Below are 11,992 nucleotides of genomic sequence, written 5' to 3'. Positions count from 1 at the left end.
GTTAATATTTTATGACTCATGATTTTTCTCTTATTTGTTTTGATGATGCATGAAGAGTTGGTCAAGAATTGGAGATGTTATGTACTTGTATACAATTAGTTAGATCATGATGAGGTTGTGGTGGTTTATGAAGCCATCGATTACATTATGAGGCTCTCACAGATTTAAAAATTTTGATTAGTTATGTTTGACATTTATCTTTCCAGTCCCTTCAATATCTATTTAGTTTGGATTATCATCGAAGAAAATAAGAAGGCAATCATAAGAATATAGCAAGCAAAATCCATCGGCACCCATCAGGTTTTAGACATCATATGGAATAAGAAAAAGAGCCCATAGCAATCTGTAGAAGCATGCCCTTCAATATTCATTAATTAAGTTTGAATCATCATCAGAAAAAATAAGAAGGCAACTATAAGAAGAAAAGACAACCATAAAGCTCATAAAGATAAGTCTATCATTATATGTAATGTAATATTTTTAAAATTTTTAAAATACTGAGTTTCTAAGTAAAGGATATCATTGCAAATGGAGACGGTTGGGACGCGTGTCCCGTGCATGCAAACTTGAAGCGTGCCAGATGACTATGTTGTACGAGCACATCAATATGGCATCCAGGTAAATCCCATCCTGGAGATTTCAAAGTAGCGAGGGAGATTGCAAATAGGACTGAAAATAGGTCGGGGTGGGCCAAGTACACCCCTCCTTAAGTCCGATTTGAAATATTTTTTCGGACCTCAAGTCCGGCCTAGGGCCTAGAGTCTAATCATCGAGCTGCTCTGATTGCCATTAGAGTAGATTAGCAGGCAAAAACTGATTCGATGGTGGTCTGATCTCGAATCCCTACCATCAAAGACAGTAGGGCTACTCTCGCTGGAGAGCTTTCCAAAGTAGTTCTACCTTTTGAGAATAATATTAATTTAAATAATATTATTAATAATATTATTTAAATTAATAATAATATTATTAATTTAAATATTACTAATATTTAAACTAATAATATTTAAATTTAAATATTATTAATAAAAAATAATTAAATAATTATAATTTTAAATATTTAAAATTTAAAAAGATGAGAATGGATTGTGGTGACGGTGATGGAGCCATCACCGTTGCCATCGCTAAAAATCACCCGGTGGCTCTAACAGTGGCGCTGGTCCAGTGGTGGGTCGGCAATGGGTTTGGCATAAGGCCAACGGTGGTTCAATGGCACGACGCTCTGGTGGCTAGGCATCCAAAGGGTGGAGGCAGGGACAACGGTCCAGCAGCTCGAGGAGGCGATCCGATGGCTCAAGGAGGTAGGTCGAGGCTCGGGGAGGCGGTCGGGGGTTTGGGGAAGTCGAATCCAGCGTGGGCGAAAGAAGAAGATCGGAGGCAGTGGGGGAGACGGGCCAGGGGCTCGGAGAGGTGGGAGGTGGTCGAGAGGCTCAGATTCTGATGGATGGAGGCTCAGAGAGGTGGCTGGGAGCTCAGGAAAGCCCGATCCGATGGTGGGAGAAAGAGGGGGATCGGAGGCTGCTAGGGGGAGGCAGGTTGGGGGCTTGGAGAGGCAGTCGGGGGCTTGGGGAAGCAAGATCCTGTAGTCGGTCGGCCGCTGGCAAGGGAAAATGGGATCCAGAGACTCGGGAGGGGGAAATCAGGGGGAGGGGGTCAGTCGCTGGCAAAAAAAATGGGAGGGGGGAGGGAGAAAATGAGGGCGCGCAATTAGATAAGAATCATGGGAACCGAGGGGCGGGGGGTGGGAATCGGAAGGGGAGAATTTAGGGTTATTAGCGACGGCAAAATATCATCGCTAATAAGATAACTCTGTCGCTAATAATCTTAGAATCAAATTAAAAAAATAAAAGTACTTTTTATTAGTAATGCAACTAGTCATTACTAAAAGCCAAAAATATCGTCACTAATATATATTTTTTTATGATGGTAAATTTTTTGATTGCCATTTACCATCGGTAAAAAAATATTATTAGTGACAGTAAAATTGCTGTCGCTAATAGCTGTCGGTAAAATTTTTTTTCTTATAGTGATAGTAACACCTTATATTTTTAATAATAAATTTAGAGATAAGTGACATCTCAAATAATATTCTTATTGAGACTAGAGATACAACTTATTTTGAAATATTTTTCCCTTTAGAAACCAAATCACTGATTCCATATCATCTACTTCCAGTAATCCTAATCTTATTGGATCAAAGCTTGTTTTGGCCCCAAAAGCATTTCAACCATCTCAATCCTTGTGTGACAACAAGGCTGTGATTGAATTGAAGACCAAAAGCGCACCAATAAAAAGATGAACTAGCATATCTGATTTTATAATAAATACATAAGATAATATAGAAAAAATGATATAAATTTCTTGAATATGTCAAGTCATAGAAAAGTGTGATAGATTAGTTAACTAAGAGTTTACCTAAGAGTGAAGTCCTAAAGTCACTAGGAGCGATGGGGCTTAATCCTAACATGTTCACCGATGAAGGATACACAACCTTTATGATTGGAGATTTTGCAAAAGAGATTCCATATAATAGATATGAAATGGATTGAGTGACCGTACAAATGTACAATTTTAGGAGGAGATTAGCATTCCTATAATGAGCACTTATATAAGGATAAAAATAAATGAAAGATTGATTATACTCTTAGTAAGTACAATGCAAGAAGTCTACAAGATATTAGATAACAAATACCCTTGGTGGGATCATCTATATAAAAATCATCATAAAGGCTATAACTAGAGGTTTGGGTTAACTCTAGTAAATTCTCATGAAAAATTAATGGACTAAGCATAAGACAATTAATATGTGCTCAACATGTTAAGATTCAATTGATCCATGCGATGCATGATATGTTAAAATCTAAGATAAAGACCTACTTCAAGGTTTAATCTACTATGGCTTTTTTAGATGGATACAATCAACACTAAAGTAGGATTCAAGATTATTGGATCTTACTTGTTGTATGAGTTATCTAGAACTTTTTCTTTATGATTTTAGTAACTTTAAAAAATTTAAACTTTTTTAAGCCTCTATTCAGTAATCCCATATTGAATACTTAATTGTAAAGCTGAATCAAGGTCTCATACACAACTTAGACAGCACAAATCAAGCCTTTGTGAGGGTTCTGTTTTCCTCCTTTTGAGAGCTTTATTTTTTTTCTGTCTAATTATTTTTCTTTTTTATTTTTACCTGTCTTCTTGCTACCCTCTCTACTCTCTACTTTTGGACAATTGAAATCATTTGGATCATACCTCCACGTGATCATGCTCATAATAGGAGACTTCAGGCGAGTTGGATTCATGATACCTTGGGGATGACTTTGTTGGATACTTACATAAGGAGACAAATTTCATTCTTAATGTCTCGTTCTAGGAACGTCTCCAATTTTTCTTGCATTATGTAAGTTATGATTATTTATAACATCTAGCTTTTTATTTCATGCAATATTAGTAATTTTAGCATTTTTTAAAAAATAATTTCCAATCCTTTGTAGAGTAAAAGAGCTGATTACTGAGAGAGCAATGAAATGATCTTCTACCAGGTTCTCTAACAAACCCATGTGTACTCAAAATTCCTATGGTCTTATGAAATGTTTATTTTCAATATGTGAGCCAACGGGCTAGGATAATCTTAATTCATTCAACTCACCAGTCCACCTAACTATCTAGTTACACCTATCAACTCAATGGAATAATTGAACACACATTCCCTTCATCATACAAAAGAACCTCCTAGTCAGTATCAGCTTCACAAGAATTGTGTGATACATTGAGAATGCCCCATCCTACAGGGCGTTGGCGATCCAGTGGCATCCTGATACATGTCCTCATTGAGGGGGACCACGGTGGTCGCTAAGCTGCCACCATCTGGACTTCTACGATCGTGCTGAAGGAGTTCCAGAGTTTTCTACTTATTAGATAACAAATGACCAGCCGCTCCCTAGCTCGCTCCACTTAACAAACTTTGGAATGTATAAAGTTGTTATCCTCTGACAACCAGAGCACATCTCCATGTCTCTAGAAGGAGAAATGGCATGCGTTCTCACAAACGCTAGGTACCCATCTTCATCTATAAAATCCAAACACTCTAGGATCCTTCAAATAAGTAAAGACTTACTTTGTATGCCTTCTCCCAGAGACTGATTCTATACAAATTGAATCTATCTCGTCCACTAAGTTTCGAGCAATTCTGACTCTTTCAAAATGTATTATACTCTACATGGCATCCACTAGGCCTCCATCTTCACTCTCTTCATCTCAGATCTCTTCTACTTCATACTCAATTTCACTACTAAATTTTCTCAAAGAGCTCAGGTCTCTCCTATTTGCTTTTGTGAGAGACCGACTTAAACATCAGAGGGTCCACCACTAAGAAACCCCCTCCAGTATGAGGACTTTTCTGTCTTTGATGGTTTTACAGAATTCGACTTGTTGGATCGATCAAAGATCAGGTACTAGCACTCTCTCGGAGGTCTCGTCTGGCCATCCTATGACCGTCACATTCCTTTCTTCGACTCTAGCTCAGCAACCTAAATTAGATCAGCTCTCCGGCTATAATATTATGTATATATTCTTATATAAATTAAATATAAATAACAGGCTCCATCCTAAAAAGGTAAAAGTTTTGATGGTGTGGAGTTATAGATCCTTTTATATATCATGGATATGTGTGGTTGTCAATTTCAATAGATAGTCCAAAAATAGTGCATATAAACTTATTTTGGATGCTGTAACGTGACCCTTCAACAACCAATTGAAGGAAAACTATGAAAAGAAGAATCAAAGTTCAGCAGCTTTTCCCCCCAAAGATAACAAATCATCTAGTTGAAGCTCAGTCCCCTTCTTAACAATCATTTTAATCTGGATCATAATTAGCTCATTTATCTGACTCACTTCTCAAAGCTTCAATCCTCCTCTTAATTTGATTATATACTTTTTTGCTACCAAAATTTTATTACAACAATGTCATCTATAATTTTAACATTTTTCCTAAAGTTTATATGCATACATGTTTGTATGTATTTGTGTGCTCTATAAATAATGCATATATATGTATACATTCGTTCATACATACATATCTGTGTGTATACAAATATATGGTACAGCTTGCAGGCAAATGCTTTAATGGGTCACTTGTGTGTAATCTGCGCTTCGCAGCGGATTTACCTTAAGTCAAAACAAAAAATTTAAGATATTTTATCAATATATAATTTTTAATATAAAATAATATATAATTTTTTTATTAGCCGATGAACTTACATTTATATTAGTCTTCATCTATCATAACTTCTTCATCTAAATTGAAAATATGAATACCATAAAATTTTTGTTAGAGTATTATTGAATTGAGTTCCATAACAAAATATGAACCAAAATGATTAAAGAAATAATCCATAATTTTAAATATTAAATATTTAATATTAAATATTAATATTTAAATACTAAATATTAAATCTTAAAATCAATCAACAAATATAATCCATAATTTTAAACTGATTTTCCTAATAATCAATTTTCTAAATCAAATATGTAAATGTATATATTATAACTTTATATAATCCAAACTATCAACCTTATTTTTGCTGATCTTTAAACGTTTCTTGGACTATATATAATAAATGTGTATATAGTATCTTAAAATTAATCTTAAAACACCAAATAAATTTTTTTTTTGATGAATTAGTATCATCCAATTAATACAATCAATTTTTTATATATAGCTTATTCTTTTTTATATATTTTTTGGATCATCAATAATGCAATAAAAAAAATTTCATCGGTCCAACACCAATAACTACATTCTACACAAAATTGTAGACTATACTTTATACATACCTTAGAATTTAATTACTCGTAAAAAGAATTTACTCATAAAAAGATATAATAATTATATATTATAATAATATAGGATATTATATCATACTATAATAATATGTTATAATATTTTATATAAATATTATTATATAGTATATTATGTTAATATAGTATACTATAATATAATATTATTTTATTATAGTACAATATATTAATATATCATGTTAATATTATTATTATACATTGTTATACCATTATTATAATATATTATAGTATATTATAATATATCATGTATATTATGTTAATATCTTATATTAGTATAACATAATATAATAGCTATTATTGTATATAATAATATATCATATTATTATATTATCATGGTATTATATTATTATATACAATAATATAGTATAATATAATATATTATATTTGTATATATTATATATAGACATATTATACTATTATATTATTATAGGATTAGATGAATATTATATATTATATTATTATATTTTTACTGTTAAGAATTATTTTTGTAGTCATCAAAAAAAATTCATTGAAAATGCTACCACAACTTTGGAGTCTATGCAGTCTTTTTTTTTTCCAAAATAAGTAACATTTTTTTGTCTATATATATTGCCCAAATTTAATAAAATTTTATTAATAATTTTTTAAAATATATTTTTTATAATTTAGAGTTTTTTTGGTAATTACAGTGAAATGATGGATTGCTTTGTAAAAATAATAAGTGGAGTGGATTTTTTGCAAAAATATTTTTTTTTAAATACTTCCATCTAGAACGTTCTAACTCTCTCCATACCTTGCCACCAAAAAAAAAACTCTCCATACCTTAGATCCTACCCCCCACTCCCAATCCCCAAACCCTAGCCCCCTTCGTTCCTCCAATCGTCGCTCCCCACGGCGCGAGCCACTCTCTCCACCCCTCCTCCCATAATCTCTCCTCCCCGTTCCTCTCCCACGGGCCCTAATCCCCTCTCACCCATCCACCACCGCTGCCACTCCTGAAACCTTCTCCTCCCTCTCTCCCTCCGATTCCCCCACTAGTGCTCCCTCTTCCAGCTCTAACCCTCCAACATCCACCGGCCCCTCCTTGGCTTTAAACTCGACATGAACCCAACCCCAACCCCTCCTCGATGGCCGACGCACTCCAAAACCTCCAGATCGGCCACCTCTCGTCCTCCGTCACCCCCCCCCTTCTCCTCCCTCATCTCCCCTCGGCCCCATTCGCACTACGGCCAACATCTCCATTTACCGATGACATCCCCCCGGCCTTGGGATTCCCGCCCCATTTTCTTTCCTGCCCCCTGCTGCTGACCGGCCACCCCCTATGTCTGCATCGCCCCCCCCCCCCCCGCCGACTTCCTTTCCCTGCTCCCGACACCACCATCGTCGTCATCCTCGTTGGTTCCCTCCGTCGCCATTCCCTCTCCCTCCTCTTTGCCGGCATCCACCCCACGGCTGTCTCCGACGTCCTCCATCGCCTCTCCCTCTATGTAGTGGACATCATCCATCACATGGCCATCCACCTCCGGGTCTCCATTATTGCCTTCCTCCCCATCGGTACCAACACGATGGCACAAGCCCCCGAAGCTGACCCTATGCGGAGTAGTCAAGGTGCTATTTTTGTTCTTCATCTCTTACCTGATTTTTTTTTGTTCTTCATCCCAATCCTAATCCTATTGCTTTGTTCCCTTTTTTTTTCATTCTCTTGTCCGATCCAACTCTTCTTGCAACTCTACCATAACCATAACCCCTCACTTATTATTTATTTTCTTTCTATATTCTTTCTTCCTCTTCATTCCGATCCAAACACTATCCCTCTCTTCCTCTTCTCAACTATTCATTTTTATTTTTTTTTCCTGATGTTTCCTTCTCCAACCCAATCCTGTCTGCGAGCCCACCCTAACTCTAACCCTAACCGTAGGCCCCCCCTAACCCTAACCAGACACGTGATCATAACCCTAACCCTATCCCTCAACAGTAACTAATCCTAGTCCCACCCTAGTCCAAACTATACCCAGCCCCTGACCCTAACCTAAACACTAGCCAGACAACTAACCCTAGCTAGCCTAACTCTGACCCTAACCCTAACTCTAGCCTGACCCTAACCCCTACCGAAATCCTAAACCTAATCAGACCCCTAACCCTAACCTAATTATCACATCTGACCAGAATATAACCCTTATCCCAATTTGATTTTAACCTAACACTCAATCCTAGTTTGTTTCCTAACCTCAATAAAACTAATTCGGGCTCGACGACCCATTAACCCGATACCCACAACCTGATGATTGGATCCATTAACCCACCCATCCATATCAAGCAATAACAGATTTCTGAACCTGTTAACCCAATCATCTATGATCTATTTTCTGCACCCATTAACCCAACAACCCAATTCTACCAACCGAGGATCCGTAACCCATTTTTTTCTCTCTCTTTCTCTTCATCGATCCATCACCTGATGTCTCCCAACCCCGATCCATGTCTTCTTCCTCATTGCTGGAAGACTGCTAAAGCTGATCAGCAACTGTGGCACTCTTTTTTTTTGTATTTTTTTATTTGCATTTATCAACTTGAGTCAAAACAACTGCTGTATTTTTTTTCTTTCATATGGACTTTGAGGAAGCCTACCATAGCATGGTAGCAATCCTTTGTCCCTTTCCTCCAAGATGTTTGTGAACAAAGGAGTGGAAGGCTGCTAAAACATGATTAGCAACCCTCCTGCATTTTTAACAAAGAACAGAACGATGTTTCTAATGTTACAGGAACTCACCTTCTCTAGCCCCGCTTCCCTAATTTCCTCTCTATTGTCAACCTCTTCAATCTTGATCACCTTCTCTAGCTCCCTTTACTCGATTTTTCTTATCTACTGTCATCCTTTTCGATCTTTTCTCAGTAAGCCTAATGAAAAATAAAAGAAGCAGTAATCAGAAATAGATCCACTAAAAAAAATACTCCCCACCTCACATTTTCTTCAGTATATATAGGCTAAAGCATGAAAAAAAATCGATAAGACAATCCATGCTTTACCATCAATATTTTCTATTTTTTCTCAGAAATCTTCTCTCTGAGATTTCTTTTCATCCGCCCCATTCCTTGCTCCTTTTTTCTTCTTGCATGCGCCTCTCTCATGACAGAAAATGGCATGGGAGAGGACAGTCACCACACATAGAGATCCATCCCATTCTTTTTTTTTTTTTTGGCATGCGCCTCTCTCGTGACAGAAAATGGCATGGGAGAGGAGAGTCAGAGCAGAGTCGGCCTACTCAGCCGTCAAGAGTATGACCCATCCAATCCAGCGGCTGGGAGAGGATAGCCAGAGCAGAGCCGGCCTACTCAGCCGTCAGGAGCATAACCTGTTCAATCCAGATTGCTACATGCTGGATGCACGCCATCTGTCCACAGCACTCCAAATAAAAAGAAAAAAAATATCGAGGGAGAAGACCTGGTGGGCTGTCATGTGGCGCACTGAACATCTGACAAATGTCGCACCGAGAAAGTCTTGGTCTCAACTTTAATGCTTTGCATAGATTATTATGGGAACTTATACCAAAATTATAAGTGAAGCATATAAACGAGTGTTTTGGAGTATGTTTACTTCCTACTTTTTTTTGTAGTGTTGTGATTGTTAAATGGTTACACAAATCAGCAACAGAATGTGTACTCATACGCTAAATATACAACTTAGGAAAGTCAACCAAAAGTTAAAGAATTCAAGCATTGAAGGGCAAAGTAGACTAATTTAATACATGTGAACAAGCTTAACCAATTTCTAGTTACACACACACACACACATACATACATTCATATATACCTATATATATATATATATATATATATATATATATATATATATATATATATATATATATATATATATATATATATATAGGTATATATGAATGAGCCAACAATTGTGATGACCAGGATCAAATTAATGGAGCCTTTAAATATAACTATCAATTAGGTGAAAACAATACCACTCAAAATTAATACAACCTCTAAATATAACTACAATTGGGTGAAGCACTGTTTTTTGGTCATGATCATATATACATTTATGTATAATCCATATAGTTCCAACGAATTCTATATGTTGTGAAAGTTCTACACTAAGATACTCAAACCGGCACAATGAAATATCTTATTCTCTCTTAACCTACACATGAAGGTGCCCATCCATAAGTCAAAACTACATTATTTCTTTGGTTAGCATAAGGTTTTTGACCTTTCAAAAATAAACATACACTAGAAAGTAGTGAATTCAATTGTAGCATAGTCAAAACCTCTTATATCTACTTTTTTTTTTTTAAAAAAAAAACCTCTTATGCTATTACAACTTCGATAAAGAAGGGGAGGCAAGTTTCTACACAATATATAATGTGTATTAGCCCTCAGAAGTCCAAAGAAACTTGTTGGGGCAAGTCAATCGACCCCCGACTTAAATTAACCAACTTCGACTCCGACTCTACGTCGGCCAACTGAGTACATTGCATCGACCCATAATCGGTCAACCAACAGATAATCGACTATTATCGAATAATAGATGACTTGAACAACCTTCAACTTATGATCGTCGGCATATCAGAACTACTTACCGATAGTTGCTCAGATCTTCTACCGACATATAGTTAGCCTATATGCTCAACATACCCTAACCATTGTAAACGGTTATCAATTACATATCATGGCAATTAGTGAGAATCAACGACCCATTAACTCCACAATAATGGTTAGATAATTTAGCACCATAAAAAGTGAGACCTCATACTCGATGGTTACGTCAGAATCATCTATAAAAGAAGGATAAGTGAACAGCATCGGTAAGACACTTCTGAGCCAAAGCTCTGCTACTCTCGATATTCAAATCTACTGTTCATCAATTCTCTCTCTGACTTAGGCATCGGAGGGTCTCCGCCAGACACAACTCCGATCTATGAGAACGTTATTTTGCAGGTGCTTATCACCGGTGATAAGTGACAGGGAGTTGACCGCAACAGATTGGCGCTCCAGATAGGGAGGCAACTGTTGGGATAAGTCAATCGACTCCCGACTCAAGTTAACTAACTCCGACTCCGACTCTACGTCGGTCGACTGAGTACATTGTGCCAACCCACAATCAATCAACCAACAGATAATCGACTATTATCGAACAACAGACGACTTGAACAACTTCGACCTATGATCGTTGGTATATTAGAACTACTTACCGATAGTTGCTCGGACCTTCTACCGACATATAGTTGGCCTATATGCTCGACATACCCTAACCATTGTAAACGGTTATCAATTACATGTCACGATAATTAATGGAAATCAACAACCCACTAACTCCACAATAATGGTCCGATAATTTAGCATCATAAAAAGTGGGACCTCATAGTCGACGGTTACATCAGAATCATTTATAAAAGGAGGGTAAGTGAACAGCACCGATAAGACACTTCTGAGCCAGAGCTCTACTACTCTCGATATTCAAATCTACTGTTCACTAATTCTCTCTCTGACTTAGGCATCGGAGGATCCCCATCGGATACAATTTCGATCTGTGAGGATATTATTTTGCAGGTATCATCACCGGTGATAGGCGATAGAAAGTTGAACATAACAGATTAGCGCACTAGGTAGGGGGCAACTACAATCAACCATGTTGAAAATCAGAGCCCAACATTCAATCAGATCGGCAAGACACTCTTCCCATCAGAAAGATGCTCCTCCCCCACCTTCGGTAGTAGAGCCCAATTTCTCGCATCTTGTGGTCACCACAGACGCTCAGATCGCTGCACTCATGCAGCAGATGAAATTTTGACGGAGGCAGTCAAAAGCTTCCAACAGCAATAAATCCAGTAGCAGCAGCCACCGCCAGTAGAGTAATCGGTGGCACAGTCGGTGCCATCCAGGCATAGCCACCGTTCTCTGCAGCAATCACCTTCCTCCTCTCCGGAGTGACCGTCTCGATGCTTCCATCGAGATGGACAACCACATTCTCGACAGTCTCATCGTGCCACCCACCATTCATGGCGTTCTCTCTCTCCTTCCCATTTACACAGTGTTAGGAAGGGGAAACAGCCGCGCACACCTTCTGTCCTCCTTCGAGCTCGTCGAGGGGTTCCATCATCGGAGTTTCTCAGCAGTGATGGCTGGACGACTATGAACACAA

The sequence above is a fragment of the Elaeis guineensis genome, chromosome 3 (genome assembly GCF_000442705.2).
Source record: "Elaeis guineensis isolate ETL-2024a chromosome 3, EG11, whole genome shotgun sequence".
NCBI classification, from domain to species: domain Eukaryota; kingdom Viridiplantae; phylum Streptophyta; class Magnoliopsida; order Arecales; family Arecaceae; genus Elaeis; species Elaeis guineensis.
Note: the sequence above shows the minus strand (reverse complement) of the source record.